The sequence below is a fragment of the Uloborus diversus genome, chromosome 8 (genome assembly GCF_026930045.1).
Source record: "Uloborus diversus isolate 005 chromosome 8, Udiv.v.3.1, whole genome shotgun sequence".
Lineage (NCBI taxonomy): Eukaryota > Metazoa > Arthropoda > Arachnida > Araneae > Uloboridae > Uloborus > Uloborus diversus.
Window position 1 is genome coordinate 47313476 of NC_072738.1, and position 21336 is coordinate 47334811.

Genomic DNA, 21336 nt, shown 5'->3' on the forward strand with positions numbered 1-21336 from the left:
CTCTTAAAATTTGATTGGTCGAGTTGAACATGATTTTATTTTGTTTAATAGTATCCGCGTGTAACGTTTCTTTTAACTCACTTGTAGTTATCTCAATTGCGTATTGTTCATTGCTTGTTATTTAGCATTTAATTAATTTCGTAATACATACTAAGCAGTTTTAAAATATTTTACGTATAGATAAACTCATGAACAGTAATGCATAATTCAATTTAAAAAGCAGAAAACTTTTCTAGTTACTTAAAAGTAATCGGACAATTTACTTAGAGAAAGGAATTTCAACCCAATTATGCTCCATCTCTCCCACAAAAAGGCTTATGCGCAAAAAATTAAATTAACGGGTTTCCTAAAATATGTATATAAATGATGTACTGACCATGGGTCGAATAAAATTTTGTAAAGAATACGCAATTGAATATAAAATATCGATAAAATCGTATTGATAATGCCAGATTTTAACTGTAACAAGAGTCTGAGTAACATCGAGATTGAAGCATAAGCATGGGAATGCTTTGTTAATTTAATTTTAGACTGGTATTAAAAACAAACAGTCTGCTGGGTTGATGACAACTTTCCCCTGCGAAAAAGAACTTTCTAATTTAATTTACTTTAACTATATAGAAATAAATTTACGCTAACTATAATTTACATCTGTATTTGACCAAACTCGAGTCAAATGTAGATGAGCGATGTGAAAAGAAAAGCAAAAGTCTAGCGTTTTTATTGATTATTCGTTGTTACTTTCATAATTTTATACCGGATTAATTAAGTTTCAATAAAATGTCTATCAAAACAAAATTTGTTGTAGCTAATTTAAATTATCTTCGCATAATATAAGGTGGGTGGACCATGGAAGGCCATGCTCCCTTGAAGGGCAACTACAAAAAAGTCATAGTTACTGTCATGTGATGACAAATTCCTTTCACTCACACTGAACTCCATCAAGCTCAAGGACACAGACGTGGCGGCACGGCGAGTCGCTTGCGTTGCCATTCTGTTAGTGCGGACCCTCGTTTCTTAGACTTCGGTCGTCGATGCCAAAATTGTAATTCGCTCTCACAGCAAAAGCTAATTTTTTATGTAAATAACCAAATATTATCTGATTTTTTTAAACTGTAAATCCTCATAAGAATTTGCTATTTTGCTAAAGAAAAAAAATTCTGTTTCGAGTTTAGTTAAAGTATCGGTAGTGTTCCTATTAAACCGCGGTGGTTTCTTGTGAGATCAATCAAAAATTTGACAGTTGGCTTTGCCAGGGTACATGGGCCTAACTAGGAACATATACAATCCTGGAAATATGAACACTTAGTATTTAGTTATAAATACGTACCGGAAAAGTTGAAAAATGTTTTATGTTTATAATATTATTATTTATAACTGTTATTCAACTTTTTAACTGAGAATGGTTAGGTATTTCGTTTTAAATTATTTTATTACATATATATCTTTAAATGTCTTTTGTGGAAAGGTTATTTCTGAAAATATGGTTATAAGAATAAGTCGATGATGGTATAGAATAGATGATTAAATTTTATAGGCATAATTTTAGATTTCAAAAATTGCAGGATCAAAGCCTAGAAAAAGAGAAAGTACATGGGATGAAGATAGTTTAAGGTGCGCCATGGAAGTAGTGAAAAATAATCAACTTAATACAGCGTTACAATTCAATATTCCAAGACGCACTGTTAGAAACTTTTATTAAGTAGTGATTATATTTTTTTATTTTTTTTTAATAAAAAAAAGGTTGTCATGAATAGTAATTATTAGCTCAGCCTTCTTATTAACATTTTGGCCTTACAAAGAACAAACCCACAAGAAGGTCATTATGGGTTAATTTGTTTGTTAATAATTTCATTCTAAAGCGCATTGGCAACTTATTAGTTATCGATATAATAATCATGACAGTGATTTGTAAATAATTGCTATTAACATATTCTTAGTCATACAATGGTGTTCAAGAAATACTCGTTGAGTTTTGAAAGGTGGGTATAATATGTTAAGCGTTTAATATTTCATTTAAATGAAAGAGTTGTTCATTAGTTATAGAAAAATCGGTTGTTTTGATTATTGCAACTGTAGTTTTAAGTTGAATGACTGATATATAATATTGGCCTTGTATGGAGCCTGTTCCTTGCAAGGCCGTTGGAAGAGCTTAACAAAAGTTAAGTTTAATAAGTAGTGATTATATCTAGAATAAAAAAAGTAATTTACATGATAATCAATAACACAATTAATAATTTGTTTCTATCATTTAACTAGTAATTGAACTCATAAAAACTGTTTATTTGTTACAGTGGCCATCCACATTGTCCAGCCAGCCATCTTATGATGCAAAAAAGAGGTGTGTAGGTTGCAAAAGGTTCGGAACTTATCATAAAATATTGTATGTATGTGTGTATCTGTCTTTTATATAATTCCATGCCTTTCTTACCATCTATCTTCGATAGTTCTCTTTAAATGTCAAATAGTTCCAAGCGAAAATATGTTTTTCAGCACATTAAACAGAAAAAAGGCGTTTCGGCTTTATTAGGGGTCCCAAAGAAGCCACCTCTGGCCATGGATTATCTCATGCAGTGCTGAAGACAAAAAAGAAAAAGAAAAATGCCTAGAAGTACCATTTGGCTGAAAAAAAAGAAGGAAAACTGTTTAATTTCAATACAGAAATGCAAATACATTTTATGAAATCAGAAATAGTATAAAAACTTCTATGTTCACTTCAATAGAAATAAGAAATATCAACAGGCACATTCGGGTCACTGATAAGTGTATTTATTTTCTGTTTTTTGGTCACTTCTGTGGACTGTTCTTTCACATAGTATGTGCAGTAGGGGAAGGTCGGATAGTATCGGACACCTAAGCTATTTCAATCATAACACTTTTTGTTTCATTTGTAAAGAATTAGTTTTTACACTAAATTATGCTGTACTAAATTACCTAACATAAATTGTAAACTTTAGTCAAAAAAACATGGAGTCGTATTTTTTAAACAAGTTTTTGTCAAACTCTATTTTTGGCCAATTTTAAATTTTGAAGTGTTGTATCGGACAAAACATTAAAATGTTGAAATAAAAAAAAATAGTTCAGAAATAACATTTTAATGTGCATAAAAATGAAACAAACTAAGTAGTTGGTTACTTAGGTTTGTTTACTTTAAGTCTAAAAATGAAAATAAGTAATATTTTTTTAATAAAAGTTGAAAATATAGCCTATGTTTGGTTTAGGCCCCCCTAACTGAAACAAATTCATTTTAAACTTTGGAACACAAATCACATGTGTAGTAAAGACTGTCTAGTTGTAGCTCAGTACATTTTTCATGTGCCCAACCCTTACACGTTTGGCATTGGATCCAATCTTCTTCAAATGTCTCATTACAAATTATGCAGTGAGTCAGCTCTTCGTTTTCCTGCGACTCATCATCATACCTTAACTTTCTTTTAGTGTTCTTTGTTTTTCATTTTTGGTTGAACTATTTTTTGTTTCTTTGGTTTGGGTTTACTCCCTTTCTCTCTCTCTCTCTTTTTTTTTTTTTTTGGCGCTTCTCTTCTCTCAATCGTTTTTTCTCCTCTGCTAAATTTTAAAACTTTTTCCAACAAGTCCAACTTTTTCAATGGCTATATTTTTATGTGTTTTTCTCATCCGATTTATGTCGTGATTTTTCCATTTCAACCTGTTGGACGGAGAAAAACACCGTCTGTATTTTATTTTAGTGCCAGTAACTTTGTCCGATACAACCCGAAATTGGTTTGTCCGGTACAACCCGACTGTAAAGCTACAGTTGTTTAACCATCACTAGGTTATTACTTAAGCTAGACACTTTTATATTTCATAATACTTAGATTAATATACTATCAGTCTAAAGGTATAGCAATGAAACAATATAACTTACTCTATGTGTAAATATATGCCTCAGAAGTTATGTTCGTGCACTGCAATTCTCTAAACAAACAAACAACTAGCTTTGCACACCAGAACGAACGGTTGATTTCAACCAATATGGCATCTGTGGCTTTCTTCCCCAATACGGCACACTATGTTGACCCAGTACATGCTGCCCCTGGCGGAGGAATTAAGAACAGCCCTTGTCCGATACTACCCGCTGTCCGATACTAAACGACCTTCCCCTACAGGCACATATCCTCCCAACAGGATCGTATAATCCGCCCGATACTCCGATGTCCTAAAAAGGTGAACCATGGCTTTATTTGGCTACAATCTACTTTTCAATTCGTATTATTTAAAATAAACATTTAAATGCCATTTAAGTGTTCATGCATTAAAACAGATCGATCATAATTTTGTTTCAGCTTTTTTTTGGATAACAATAAGGGGAAATATACATTATAAAAATTTCATCGAAAATCAACTGAAAAAGGCTTTTTTGAATCAAACTAAGTTAACCAAATGATAATTTTTTTGTGTAGACAATTTGGCTGAGAAGGACAAACATCTTGAGTTGATTGAAGAGTACGGAAAGGACTCATCTTATACTGCGACCTCTGATCACGTAATTAGTTGTTCTAACAGGCCAACGCCCATTGTCTGTCTCCCGAGTCACCTATTATGTATTAACAAAGGGTGGCGAATATTATTTCTTCTGGCATTTTCTGGCGAAATAGGTAAAATATTATAATTATGTAAATATAGAGAATTACAAATACATTTTCATTCTCAATATTTTACTATTTGTGCATTTCCGAGAAAATTGGCTATCATATGATGTGTTTTTTTATTATTAAATTCTCTGATTAAGACCTATGATGCACTCTTGAATGGGTTGAAGTACATAGTTAAAATGATGCGTTTTGCGGTTTTGAATCAATAAACTATTTCGCTTCAAATGTTTTCTAGGGTTTTTTTAACTTTCTGGTTAACTAACTTCCCCCCAAAATAAACAAATACATGAATTAATAAAAGAAAATGATCAGTACTTCTCAAAATACATGGTACTAAATACATAAAGAGGTCATACAGTGGAACCCGTTTAGTTGGACCACCGGTCAATTGGACTATCCGTTTATTCGGATCAGCCGTTTATTCGAACCAATTCTTAAAGAACCTAGGCAAATCCCATTACTCAGGCCCAATATTATTCGCTTATTAGGACGAAAAATCCGTTCAATCGGACCAAGGAACATGAAAACCAATTGGAAAAATTACAAATTGCCCGCTTGATGTGAGTTTCGAATGAGTCTGTGACCTCAGTAGATAGTGCAATAAAAATTAATAATGGTTCCTTGTAGCTGTCATTTAATCTCAGCAACGTTTACGGGGAAAAAAAGTTTAACGAAACTCCCATTGCATGGTGGCACTATTCCAACAGAAATGAAAATTTCAATGAAATTCCAAATTTCTTCAGTTCAGTTCGCACATTTCAATTATATAAAAGCATTTGCAAAAAAAAAAAAAGAAAAGTTGTAAAATATGTAATTTGCGTTTCATTTGAGTTCTTAGTGACCGATTAATACTTTTTAGAACTAGTTTTTAGAACTAATTTAACTCACATTTTCAGTTATTTAATCGATACTGACTAGAAGGAATAACTAAAACCTTATCGGTCGGAACACATTGTTGACCTAGCGTAAAAAGATTGTTCGCTCCATTTTAATTTATTTTTTAATAGAAAAATTTCGTAAACAGCAATTTTTCTTCTTTGTATACTCACCATACATATGGGACTCACAATAATCAGGAAATAATTTAAATGTTTTGTGTATATCATGTCCAATCAAGGTACACATGGCATGTTCGCTTAGACGGACCAGCCGGTTATTAGTACCAAAATGGTCCCTTCCCAATGTGATCTCTATCTGGGAATTGACTGTTCTTAGTTGTTATATTACAAGCAAAAACATTAAAAGTAAGCTTGTAAAATACAATTAATTGTGGCCGAATACCATATTTGTCCATAATGAAATTATAGGTATCATTGTAATTGTAGTTTAAAACTTTTGATTTTAAAATATTAACATAGATGTACTATGTTCAGTTTTAGTTTTAAAAACTTGATTGAGTATTGAACGGTTTTTAAATCTTAACATACGGCTTTTAAATTTTAATTAAGAAAATCCAGAACGAACAAGCAAATTTAGATCGGATATCGATTTAATTTCAACGATTAAAAACTTACTAGTGTTCGCTTATTGGTCGAGTTAGTTACTACATGATCGATGGGGATCTAATAAACCATAAACGGGACTAGTAGCAATCAACACAAATTATATTGATTGAATTAGTTAAAACTGAAAATTAAAACAATATTTAGGTAGTAATGATTTGCATTTTTCCCCATATAAGGCACTGAGAAGGGCAGATGATTGTAAGTGGGCTTTGTAAAGTTTTGAGTAAAACACTTCTAAAATTCAGATTCTAAAAAGGATTTCATTACTTCTTTTCTAAATCATGCTGTATAGAAGCAACTATCAGGACTACTTGTACCATCTCTTGCCCAAAAATAGAGAAGAAGTTCTCCTGCTATTTGACCTGCTTATCTTCTATTTTAAAAATTTTGACGCTTACACCACTTTACTTCTCAGTTTCTACATATGATCTTCAACTCCACACTTTTTTCATTTAACACCAATCTTAATTTATAGGGTATTGTTTTATCACAGTTTTACTGCGCGCCCTTTAAGGATTAATTTTTGCTTTATAAATTTCCGCCAGTGTTTTAAAGTTTTAATTTGTAATCACTTTGAACTCCAAAATAGTGAAACGACGTTATGGAAGCATTTTATTCAGTAAACTTTTCAAAAAAATTTTGCGGATTAAAACTCGTAACTGTGATAAGAATTCAGATAAATAAATATTGTATGTTATTAAAATAAAATAAAAAAAAAACAGAATGCAAAGAACAAAAATTCAAGAACAGTTTAAACTAATGATCATAGTAAAATAAATTTAAAAGATCTTTTAAATGCCGTTTAAAGTTTCCGTATGTGCTTTTGATTAATTTAACCGATATGTCTGTCACAATTTTCAATTTATAGTGTATATACAGTCAATTCGCGATAACTCGAATCTAAAAGGACCGACAAAAAACTTTGACTTAAAGGAAGTTCGACTTACCGGTTGTTTCATTTTTCGACATTTTAATATTAAAAACCATTGAATAGTTTAATTAAATGTACATATAACAGCCAAAATTACAGAACTTAAAATGTTTTAAAGCACAATATGAACAGTTCAATCAAAAATATCGAGAGAAAAAAAAATCAAAAGCATGGTTTTGATTTCGATACCGCCGGAACCACTTGAATTCCCAAACTTCATTCGTTTCAAATTCAAATTCATGGACTCTATCACTTTAGAAGTTTCTATTTTTCTTTAAATATTATTGAAAGAGTTCTTGCTTAGACAACTTCTCGAAAAAATTTTACGGATTAAAATTTGTAAGAGTGATAAGAGGGCAGATAAATAAATATTGTATGTTATTAAAATAAAATTAAAAAAAAAAAAAAAAAAAACAGAATGCATAGTGTATACAGTTTAAAAGTATTTACCCATACAGGAAAAAAATATATCCCTTACTCAAAAATATACTGAACAAAATATTATAATACTTTTAAGAATATCCACCTGTTTTTTCTCTGTGAAGATTTATTATTCTACACTTTACTGAATCAATTCCAATTAGGCTAATGATGTTATATTTCAAGCAACATGCGTATCTAAATTTTCGTTGAGCTAGACTAGATGATTTATTATGGAAAATAAAAATTGTAGTTTTTGTTTTCTGTGGATAGGAGAAGATAATTTGATTTTTTAACTTATCTGGTTTAAAATAACGACGTGCATCACCGATAACGAACGCTAATGAAATAACGTGGGACATTTGTAACAATATATTAAGGTTATTCGATACAAGGCATTTCTTTCTTTCTTATTAAGCAATGGAGGATTTCTATAGATAATATTATTTCCGTAACGAGAAAGACTTTAATGAATGCTCGTTTTAATTTTCTATAGATGTAAATTATCATATATACATGTGTGACATAAATGACTTTATCTAAAGAATTTGGGATTTTATTATTATTTTTTTTGTATAACTTCTTCCGAGCTTAAGATTTACTAATAATAAAGCTGAATGTCTGGATCTCTGTCTGAATATCTGTCAGGATGTCTGTGACGCGCATATATCCTAGACCATTCGGTCAATTTTTATGAAATTTCACACAAAATTAGTTTGTAGCATGGTGGTGTGCACCTCGAAGCGATTTTTCGAAAATTCGATATTGTCCTTTTTCTATTCCAATTTTGAGAACATTTTAACGAGCAAATTATCATAACATGAACGAGCAAATTATCATAACATGGACGAGCAAATTACCATAAGGTGGACGAGCAAATTGGACATGTCAAATCTTTAACTTTGAATACACTGGCGGATTTAAAAATATTTTTCACATTTGGATAAAAAAAAAAGACCCAGTTTCATTTCATTAGAACTAAGATCTCAAAGAAGCAAAATGTATGTATCAATTTTTTTAAGTATATTTTCTAACTGCATAGGTGCAAGAAATCAGAAATTCCTCCTCTCCCCCCCCCTCGAAAAATAAAACTAAATCTTACAGGAATTACATAGGTTGTCATAGATTGTGTTTTGTAATGAATGTCTGGATGTACAAAAGTTTTAGCACCTTTGAGGTGTAGAGAATAACCGTAAACAGAGTTGAAACTATTTCAAAATTTCGGAATTTGTCATGAATATGATTAATTCATGACGTGTTGAATTTCGAAAATAAAGAATTCAATTCCATAAATTAGATCATGTTTTCAAAAATACTCACCTTCACCTTTTTCATAACTTCATAACTACACACATTACATCACATTTTTAGTTTTAAAGACTCATGTATTAATTCAAATGCTATTTTAAATCATTATTCGCAACTCCAGAGCTCGATTACGCTACCTTGCGGAAATTAACAATACTAAAGAAAAAGGTAAAACATTCCATTCTACGTGTTTTCTTTGGGGTAAATTACAGGCTTCAGACAGTTTGTGATGTAATGTAATTTCAGAAGAATAGAAAAGAAAGCTTCCCACAAACACGATGAAAAATTACTGTCATTCACTAAGCGTCAAAGCAAGTTATAAGTTGCGGCGGGTGTTTGTTTTACCTTTTTCGTCCGCCGTTAGACAGTGGCTGCATCGCCCCCTATGATTTATTAGAGTAGCGAATTAACAGGGTGCAAAAAAAAAAAAAAAAAAAAAAATTTGAATTTTGACATTTTGAATTTAAATTATGTTTTTCGCAATCACGAGTGTGTGTATGGAGGCGTGTGTGTTTGTGTGTGTGTGGGGGTATGTGTGTTTGTTTGTAGGGGGTATGTGTATGTGTGTGTAGGCATGTGTGTTTGTGTCTGTGTGCTGGCATAAGTGTGTGGGTAGTTGTGTGTATGAATGTGTGTGTGCGTGGGGGGTATGTGTATGTGTGTGTAGGCATATGTGTTTGTGTCTGTGTGCAGGCATGAAAGTGGGTAGTTGTCTGTATGAGTGTTTGTGTGCGTGGGAGCGGGGTATGTGTATGTGTGTGTAGGCATATGTGTTTGTGTCTGTGTGCAGGCATGAATGTGTGGGTAGTTGTGTGTATGTGTGCGTATGTGTGTTGTGGTGTGTATGTGTAAGTGTCTGTATGTATGCGTGAGTGTATGTGTTTGTGTATGTGTGTAGGATTTTGTGTATGTGTGCGTGTGTGTGTAGTTGTGTATGTATGCGCGTGTGTGTAGGACATGGATGCAACCTGGAGACGGCTTTCGCTATAGGAGCAGCATCGTGAGGAGCCGGTCGACGGTGATGTTGCGGAGGGTGGCGGTGGGAAAATAAAATGATAGGACGCCAAAAACAGTCAAATAAAAGCAATAAGCAATCGTGATTGCTCAAAAAAAAAAAAAAAAAAAAAAAAAAAAAAAAAAAAACAGACGGGTGTCAATTCTAACATATGCATTTGTTAATTTATTAATCCATCTGGATTATTTCATTTCGATTCTTCTTCTTCTTTTTTTAAACTGATTTTTTAAAGGTTTATTACTCTATTTTTTTTATAAACATTCTTCATTCTTACTTCTATCAAAAAAGGTATCAATCTATTTTTTATTCAAATGCGTGTTGAAAAAGAAAGGTGGAACAAAAGCAGGATAAAAGAAAAAAAAAATCTACCATATTCTATAAAGTTAATAATAATGACCAAGCATGTCAACAAGCAAAAAAATTTGCAATAACAGTATGTTCAACATGTTTCCCAATTGCAACGGTATGAGAAAAAAAAGGAAAAAAAAAGGTAGTTGTAAATGAGAAGCAGAAGGCAAAAATAAACAAAATTGTAACACCTTTACACGCGAAACGTTACTTTCGCTAATGCCCGATTTCCTCTAGACAGCTTATTGTCATGCAAAAGCTGTAATAATAAACCGGTAAATTGTTTCCTGTCACAACAAAAAAGAAAAGGAACTGAGATGAAAAAACCATTGTTGAAGCTTCATTGACGACAGCAGAATTTTTATGAGACAAAATACCAAGTTAAAACTGTCTGTTGAGCATTTTACGCGCAATGACACTCAAAAGGACAAATTTGGGTGCATCGGACATGTTTTGGATGATTCCATCTCTTATCTATTGTTGAAATTGATGTTGTCGATAATGATGGTGATGTAATGCAATTTGTGCGCAGGTAATGATGTAGTTGATGATTCTGATGCCGTTTTGCAGTAGTGAAGATGTTTAAAAGCGCTGTTTTGTATTCATGGAAGTCATTTTTACATTAGCGTTTCAAGAATTTTTCACCTGGGAAAATGTTTTATTAGTTGGATAAAATTTTACCTTTTTACACAGTTTGTAAAAAAAAGATGATTCGGTTGATTTAAGCAAATATAATTTTTTTTTTTTTTTTACGCATAGCTTTAAAAATTGCAATTGAAGGTAATTATGAATTATTTTCATGCCTTATTGCTTCAGTGGCAGCTTCTTCAGCTACATTTTGCTACTAAAAAATCCTTTTTGCTTTTCGGAAATCAATTTAAAAAGGTTTCCCAACCTAAATTAGTTTTAACTTAAAGTGTACTTATTTATAAAACTTGATTTATTTATTTATTTTTTTTAATATTTTTTTTTTTTGTAGAGGATGCCGGGAACAGGCAAAAAACATTTCCACTTTTCATTATTTTTTGAAAGGTGATCTGTAAACAGAAAACCAATTATTAATCTTATATACTAGTAGCCAGTTCCACGTTTTTGTCCTGTACTCTTAAAAAAGACCCTGAAACAAAAGTAAAAAAATGCAAGCAAATGGTGAAGTTCTACGTATTTTCAAATTTTTAGACCAGTTAACATCCGTAGACATTATCTGATTACAGTACTTTTTTTTGAATCATTAACAAAACGTTGAAGCAAATTTTTTAAAAAATCGGAAAGAAAAGATGAAATTCTCCTCGTTTGCTAATTTTCTTGCTTGTTTTGGAATCAGAAAGTACCCACTAATTTTCTTTATTTATTTTTTTTGTTTTTATGTATTTCTTTAATTACAACTCTTCAAACCTATAGAATTGAATAAAAAATTGAAGCAATAACTTGAATAAAAGCCACAAAGAAATTATGAAATCTCAGTTTTTCCAATTTTCAAACTCCTTGTGTTCAATCCTTTTTAAGTCAAAATGAATTTTCCGAGTTTTAGGGACTTGGAAATACAAACTTTATTTGCACCACCCTAATACACATGTGATCCATACTCAGGATACGTTTCTGGTTTATTATCACCAACACCAGTCCTCTAAGAAAAGTATCACTGCGTTAGTGCCTATACGCGATAGTACATATGAACATCGGGTTCAAATCTGATTATTTTCCAGCACATTGTAGAACATTAACTTTTAATTGCATCAAAGTTATTATTGATTTATTTATACACCGATCATTATTTAAACACATCTGAATCCCACTCTTGGCACACAATGGTTTTGTTTCCTTTCGTCAAAAGTACTACTTTTAGTCACTGAAATTAATAGAATAAGCGAAAAAAAAAAAAAAAGAAACCAGAAAATACTTTCATTTTCCCAACAGTTATTTCTTTAATTAATATTTTAAAATGTCCGATTTTTCAAACAAGGCGTGGTCTTTATGACGTCAAAAATGATGCACTTTGGCGCATATGTTTACCGCATTTCCACGTTATGATAATCAACAAGCGAATCAAATATTGCGCTCTACGCTTGCTATCAACCAAATCGTTGCCAGTACACATGTGTAAAGAGGCAAATTAAATATTATGCTTTGTGAAGGGCAACACTGAATGGCATTTCATCATTTGTGATGTCATCCGGCAGAAGCGAAAACAATAAAAGCGATCCGATTAAAGTATTTTTTTAAAAATACTAAACTTAGTCAAATAATTTTAAAAATGGTCAGAATGGTTTTTAAGCATGCTCTTTCAGAAAAAAAAAATACTTTTAAAATTTTAAAAACAACCCCATTCGCTTCTACCGATAAATATCAAACTACCAAGCTTTACAAATTTATTCATAGCAAATGTCATAACAGTAAAAATCATACTAGAATCATTTTTTAAACTCTCGTCTTTTTTTTTGTTTTCAAAATATTGGTTAGATTTCATTACGATAATGAGATATATTTCTAAAGTTGCGGTAATTAATGATTTCATGCGGCTGAGAAAATGAAAAATTGGTACTGTTTATGATTGATTTTAACGCATTTTTCAAGCATTTTTTTTTAAACGCATAGACGCAATGTTTTTCGAATTGAAAACTGTTTAAATAGTGTCTTTACAGCTGTTTTGGATGACTGATTAGTATGCCCTGACATGCTAACATTATTCGTTTTCTTTGTGTTAAGCGTTATTAATCATTAGTACTAATGTTACTCCATTTTTAGTTTAAAAAATTTGATATTTGTGTTTTACATTTACATGTGTCGTTTAAATCAGATGAAAAATGAATAAAGATGATAACTAATGTGCTAATTTTCTCCGATATTTATTTAAAGACCATTATTTAAAATTTTCAAATGTGTCAGAGTGTGAAAAATTTATTTATTTTATAAAAACAACTGCCGCAGTTTTTCTTTTCATTTTATCTTTTACCAGATTTAAATATACATAACTTAAGCAAACTAATTCTTGATATTGTATAAACTGCTTAGCTGTGTCTGAAAAATTGCTAACAATGAAATTCCTTCCCTTTAGATTTTTTTTTACTTGTAAGAGAATGATAAGATGACTCTATTGCTATTCGGAAAGAAAGTTGATTAGATACAAAAATTAAAATTGCGGAGCTCTTCAAATATTTCATGTGGAAATTGAATATTGCGTTTCTGATTTTTGAACAAGAGATGTTTTGTCTGCTTCATTTATTAGACTTAATATTTTGATGATCTTTCAAACAAATTTTAATTTGAAATATAATATTTTAATTTTAATCAGGTTCTATAATAATTTACCGGAACGTTTTTCGTTATTAATGCACTATTCGCTGCATAAAATAATATTATTGCAGTCGTATTACACTGCTAATGTAAATCCACAAATGAGGTCACTTTTTTTTTCTATTATATAAGATCTTCTTCTTATTATCACAACGCGTCACACTACCTTCCCCCTCTCCTTCCTTTGTCATATGTCACTATATTACATCAATATATATTTTATCAAAATGGATTTATTTTAATCAAAATGTGAGTTTCACGCTTCTTGTTACCACTAACTTCTTCTTGCTGCAAACTCATAACTTCACGAGCCCTTGCCTCCTTAAAGTAATGATTTCAACTGAAACGTAAATTGGAGTATTTAAATAAATTTTAAATGTCGATGTTTACTAAGATTCCATATATATTTTAAATGGGCAATTCAGTTTTTTTTTTTTTTTTTTTTTGTGTTGCATCTCAAAATTTTCAAATTTTTAACATTTAACTAGGGATGCAGTTTAGCATTTTTTTGAAAGTCAAGATGGACATGTTTTACATGCTCAAATGGTGTTTCTGAACTGAGAAAAAATATATATTTTACGAATATTTGAAATAAAAAGACGATATTTAAAGAAGGAATCTCATTTGAGGTGCAAAATGCGGAATATTGTGAGAATTTTGAAGAATCACACATATTATTGTTACGCTGCAAAAGATCTTAAAATATTTTTATTTGTTTTAGAGATATTGGAGGTTGCATTTGTAAATTTGACAAAAGTGTCAGTATGCAATTTTTTCCTTCGTTTTCTTTAGTTTTGAGTTATGAATGGATTGATTAATTAGTACTACATTAAACTTATCAGCTAAACCCAAAATAAATGTATTGAAAGTAATAAAAAATATTAATTAGTTAAAAAATACTTTTACTGTATACTTTTTTTAATGGATTTCAACTCTTGTCAAATCAAATCTAGTTTTTATATTAAATTTTGTTTTTATAAACAGTTTATATTTATACTCAAACAATTTATCTTACTTAAAAAAATTCTTAACAATAATCAAGTTGTTACTGTTCTTTAAACAAAACAATTTTTTAAGGCCATAAAAATGTTTAATTTTTGATAGTTCATATATATTTCTCTCTTTTTCAATCACAACCTATTTTCAAAAATTAGTGCCAACACTGTTACGTAAATACATAAATACAGTTTGTTACTTAAACACAGCTGTTATTTAAATACATTAGTTCATAATGTTGTTTAGGAAGAATACGCTAAAACTATTTTAACTAGGATTTGCTGTTTTTCAATAAAGGTTTTATACGACTGTTAAAAATGTTTTGCGTTTAATTAACAAGTAAAATGCTCCACTTCAAAACACACTGTAAGAGTTTGATCAATGTTGGTAAAAATTCCGAGTGGTTTGGAAGTCGTAATCATTAATTCATGACCAAAATATCTCTTGCTATAGTATGCTTAACATGTTGATTGCTTTCATAATTAAGTTATTGCTCACTCTTTTCAGCGAAAAATAGTCCACGGCTATGGTGAGTCTTTCGGATTAAAAAGGCATGTTTTTCGCATTTTTTAAACGTAATTTAAGGTATCTCGATGCAAATACCGAGTTGTTTTGAAAATAGTTAGCATTAATTTTTACCAAAAGACCTTTTGCGACAAAAGTATGATAAAATGGCTTAAGTGATTGGTTGGATTCTCAGAAAAAGAAAAATCCCAAGGCTGTCAGAAATATTTTGTATTTAAATACAGAGATTTGACTCAGGTTCTTCACATGGTGTGAAAATAATCCGTGACATTTTCCTAGAGGAGTGAAATCATCGAGAAGGGATAAAATGGAGAGAGTGAAGAATTTCATTCTTGAACCAAAGACCTCAAGTCACGTGATAGATTTTAAAGCTAAGCATTGGAAAAAAACAGGTTTCTTTCGCTAGTTTCACGCATTACGGGCCGACCATTCGTCGTTGTTAAGTCACGTGACTTGGGGTCTTTGCCAAAGCTTTTGCTGAGCGAACGACTGGACTAGCTCCCTCCATTTACTATTCCTGCTCTAAGAGTGAAACTCATTTTGTAGGAGCGTGAAAAAAACTTTCTAATTATGAACTGATGGATGGTTGTAAAAAGACAATATTGTATTTAGTTATAATATTTTGAACGCTTAACATTTTGCATTAAAAAATAAACATTGAAATTTAATATTTTAAAAATTCCAATTGCCTTACTCCCCTTGATGCTTAATTTTTATGTAAAAACACCTTGAAAACACGCGATATGAAATTTTGAAAAAGTTATCCGATTTTTAACGTGTGAAATAAATTTGTAGGGCATTAAAATGTCTCTGTTTAATATTTATCACTTGAAATAATCTATTAAATTCCAGACAACATCGTTTCAAATATCGAACGACTTTGGAAGTAGTTAGCATTAATTTATAACCAAACACCCTCCTGCGAGAAGAACATGTTCAAAACTATTTAAATTATTAATTGATCTTCGTACAAAAGAAACCTTCCAAGTCTGCCGGAAATGTTTTGCCATTACGAGACAGCGATGATATTAAATCCGGTGATTTGGATGCGTGCACAGCCTTTTCTCTCTTCCTGATGTATCATTTATTTCTTTATCTCATCTTTCAGATCGATGATGTCAATAATGATTCCGTCGTAATTGTGATTTCGTTGTCGATAATGACGTAGTTGATGATGTAAGTGTCTTACGTAAGGTTGCGGATTTTTATGCTTCGATCTGATCCTTCTCCCAATTATGAAATGCATGTGGTTTTTGATGATATCATTATGCAATATTGCATATTTTTTCTCATTGAGAACAAGATTTTATCAATCAGTTATTAGAGGAAAGATATATCTGAATTCCTCATTAACAGATTCAATAAGTAGGACTACTTAAGAAAGGAACAAATATATTTGTGAAGAAAAAGTAACGTTAGAAAACAATGTTGACAATGCAGAAATCAGCAACTTATTGCAAACACGTCTGTCGGACTTTTAAAGTCAGAAGTGAGCTTTTAAATGGCAAGTCAACCCACAAAATCCAATTTGCTTTTCCTTTGTCGAATGACTTTCATTGAAAAACTTACACTTTTCTGTATTGAAAAAAATGTTTAACCTTGATGCTCAAAAGATTAGTATTTTGTTTCACTAAAAAATTACATTGAATGAAGATCAAAACGAAAACGCAATTCTAAAAGCACTCCCTGTCTGTTTTTCAATTTAAACTGTTTGAGAATTTTTCTGGGCAACGGTTCTCAATTAAGACTAAGTTTAAGATCCTAATTTCTGCTGCCAGATTTGTTTCAATATTGAAAGTTTTTTTTGTATATTTAAACTTGTGGGCTAATAATGTTTCTAAAACTTTTTTGAGAAAACAGCTGTAAAAAATTAATTAGGGAATATACTTTGAAATCAAAATCTAAACGTCCAGTGATTTAGAGTTTTATTACTGAGTGTGAAGTTTGTATACAGGACGACTGTTGAATCATTACTATTGGCCTGTATCAACATAAGTTCAGTGGGTTATATTTATTTATATAAGTTATGAAAGTCTGTGTCGTGTCCGTTTGCAGAAATTAGAGCCATCGAACTATCCTGGAAAATACAGAACTTTATCAGTTTTAGGCAGTAGTTTTTGTCAGTTTGATGAATTCTTTTTATTTTGTCATTGTAGATAATTTTCTAAAATACTGATCTTTATCAGGTTTACTCCAGATGATGGAATATTTATATTTGTCATAGTCAAAAATGTCATATTTCATAAGTCATTTAAAATAATCTTTTGCAATTTAACGAGTGTCATTAAGATATTTAAAATCCAAAGAAAACAAAGAAACTTTAAAAATAAATAAATAAATGTATACATAAATAAAGAAATGTATAAATAAATAAATAAAATGAAATAAAATGTAAAAAAGCAAATACATGTATAAGTAACGATAGTAAAATAACTAACTTCAAGAAAAATTAATCAAAAAGATAGGCTCTTTCCATCTAACGATTTTCAGTTATTGTGCATGTGTAATATATTGTCAACAACTTTCAAAAAAGAAGAATTACGTTTTCATAATCATGACAGAAAAAGTCTTACGCATAATACTATTTAATGCAAAGGAATTTGAAATTTATTCTGCCAATATATACCAGTATTTTAGAAATACTACAAATATAATTGCATTAAGTATTAAAAGATATTTAAATAACGTTCAACCATTCTGAATTTACTAATTCAGCAAATAAACTGAATTCAAATGCTACATTAAATGCTTCAGAGAACATATGTTGCGAAGAAAATTCACAACGGACGACTAAAATTGGTTAAAACGGTTACCAATTTTAAAACTGTTTTTTGGTTATAAAAGTTGGTTCGGCAAAAATTCCTTATTACCACACATATTGTCAGTACCTCACAAAGGAAGGCTTACATTTTCCTTGCAAAAATGATCCTTTAATTTTAATATGCTTTATTCCTTTCATGATATTTATTTAGTGTTTTCAATTTTAAATACATTATTCATCGGCATTTTAAACACTGAATCGGAACGAAAGAAAAGTAAAATTGAATTATTTAACTCTTAACAGTTATTGTGTATCACTTTTGTATTTAATAATGGAAGGGAAACGTATACAAAAGACTAAATGATATTTTGTTAAGCAAATAACGTAATCATTTAATTGTGTTGGATAATAAACTGTTTAAACTCTTTCACTGGTGTCACATTTAATTAAAACAGCAAAGCAATACGATTTATAGCCTATTATATATTATATTCTCAGTGACTATTATACTAAACAGTAAAATGTTTTGTGAAGCACAATGTATTTGTTTAGTTTAGAATTTTAGAGCTTATTCTAAAACACTTACGCAAGTATTATTAACCTTAATCCTTAAACAATTTGATATGTTACGATATTTCAACATAAATTTATAACTTATCACCGCATTTTAAACAAGGCATTTATAATTTCGTTTCACTCATATGCTGTACAGTGTGTTCTTCCCAGTTTTCTTTGGAGCAAACTTAATCTTTAAACAGTTTATTATTAAACAATATGTTACGAGTTTTCAACATACCGGGTGGCCCAGCGGGTAATGTTTGAAACAAATGAAAAAATAAAAACAATTAAGATACATGAGAAGAATTTAATGACGTATATTGAAAGGACATACTGGGCTATTAATGATATAGACGTTCGAAGTGACCACGATCTTTAACAAGGACAGCAGTTAGGCGGTTCTGGAATCAAACCATTACTCGTGAGTAGGCCTCACTGACAATCGTCTCGACAGCAGTTGTAATGGCGGTTTTCAGTTCTGGAAGGTTCGTAGGACTTGTCTGCCACACTTTGCTCTTCAAATAACACCATAGGTAGTAATCGCAGGGGTTCAGATCTGGTGAATATGGGGGCCATTCGATACCACCTTGGAAGTGCGATGGGTAATCTAACCCAATAGTTCGATCGCTAAAATGCATTGAGCATCTCGAAAACATCCGCGGTACGATGTGGTCTTGTTCCATCCTGCATGAACTAATGACCTTGGACCAAGTCATTGCCATGAAGAAAAGGGATGAACTCCTCGTCCAGTAACTTTCTGTACTTCGCCGCGCTTAGAGTTCCATCGATGAAAACAGGGCCAAACACACCATGCGAGGATATTGCGAGGATATTGCACACCACACAAGACATTTTTTCGATTGGAAGCTTCGGACAACAGTGCTCTCTGGCCGTTCTCTGCCCCAGTAGCGATAATTTTGTTTGTTCAGATGGTCATCCAAACTGAAGTAGGCCTGATGAAGGAACATCACATTTACAATTGCCCACTCAACGGAGCATGCGCACCAAGTTTGGCTTCATTCACGTGCACCTAGCGCCATTTATTGGACTTAGTTTCAAACATTACCCGCTGGGCCACCCAGTAAGTTTATAACATAGCACCGTATTTTAAATCTGGCAATTATCATTTCGTTTTACTCACATGCTCTACAATGCGTTCTTGCCAGTTTTCTTCAGAGCATTTTATTTGCATTTACATTATAAATTAGCTCAATCTGCTGCAATTTTTAAAACCTTTTACAAATTGCTTTCATTTCTAAATGCTACATGAAAATTGTTTTTGCATTAAGATTATTTATAGAAAGGAATTTCATCAAATTCTCGAGGGGCGTCTTTTCTTTTTTTTTAATGGTACATCATACATGTACCATTGAATTTATTTTGCATCATTTTTTCAGTCTTTTACTGTTTACGTCTTTTTTGACAAGAATTACATTTCGGATTTCATTTTGTTTAATTAATATTCCATGGACTTTGAAAATGGTTAATAAGAGCAATTACTGTTTTCTTTCACTCTTCGGTAATGTTAGAGTGCAGTGATTCTTTTATAATGTTTATTTGAAACAAGAAAATAAACTTGTTTTCGATCTAATTTATAAGCTCAGCATATACTGCACAATTTAGTGAAAACTTTTTAAAAAAGCATACACAACAAATTATTGTCTCACACTGACTTTAAATGAGAAAACTGATTTTTGAAATGAATCAAATATTGCTGCAAAAAAAGGAAGACTAAAAATATCGTTCATTCATGTATTTTTCAACGTAAGATTTTTTTTTACCTACAAAAATAAGCAAATTAAATTCCTAAAAAATAAATATTTTTTAAGGAAAAACTCTTGCGTGTACTCATGTGTGCAGTAGAAGCAAATCTTCTAATAATCAAAGAAATTTCATGAATATTTAGCGATACGATAATTTTTAAGAACGTAAAAGAGATTAAAAAAATATTATTTCAAAGTGGTTCTTAATGATGAACTGAACATTGTGAGTATCTACACCACTCGTTTGTGTGGTATAGCAGATATTATACAGGGCGGTACAACTTAAAATAATCCATCGCCGCGATTAAAGACCTAAACTTACGACGTTATATTTATTGCATATTGCAACTTCAATCGTATCACGTTAAGAAACTCATTTAAAAGACTTTTTGGAGTGTCTTAAACAACTAATGAGGTTGAAATTAATCTTAATGGTATGTGCATGAATTTATAACTAAATAGAAACTTAAAACAAAAAACATCATACAAGGTATTTTGTTGAATGTGATGCATTTCAATTAAAAAAAAAAAAAACATTTGTTTAATTTTCTAACAGAATTAAATATATCCCTCTAATATTCAATACCATTAAAAAAAATCTACAAAAACCTGAAAAAGTTGTCCATTCATTACAAATAGTGATTGCAATACCCGTACACCGAATACCCGTATTTTGAGCAATTTTTGCAATTTCGTAAATCCGGTATTCGCTGAGGTAAAATATCGGTATTTCGGTATTAGCCTAAAATTAAAACAAAATCGTTTCCATTAACGAATTTTTAATTCAGTTTATTAAATATCTACTTATATTTTAAATATACAATTCTTTTTCCATGATACAGAACCAAAATCAATCAATTAATGTAAAAATTTGGCTTCAGGAGCACGAACGAATAGAATATCATTCAAAAAAAGTAGCGAAAAGGTGGCAAAATGATTGTCGAAACTCGGTGGTGAGATGAATCGCATTTTCTTGCGCTTTTGTGCACCATATTTTTATTTTTTTTCATTTCCCTGATCACCTCCTCTTTATCACACCTCTTTCGTAAGAGTTAATTTCGAGTGTAATTTTTAATGCATTTGATCCATGAACAATTTATTTCAACCATCAGATGCCTAAGAAATTGAATTTCGTTTTAAATTATTTGTCTCAACTGTACTAAATTTTGACAAAATGTTTTTTTTTTGTAGCATAACAAATGGTAATTTTTGTCACCAAGAGAAATTGATGTTAATATTGGAAAAGTATCGTCTCGGAAAAAATTGCAACTAGCAATGAATTAAAAAAAAAAAAAAAAA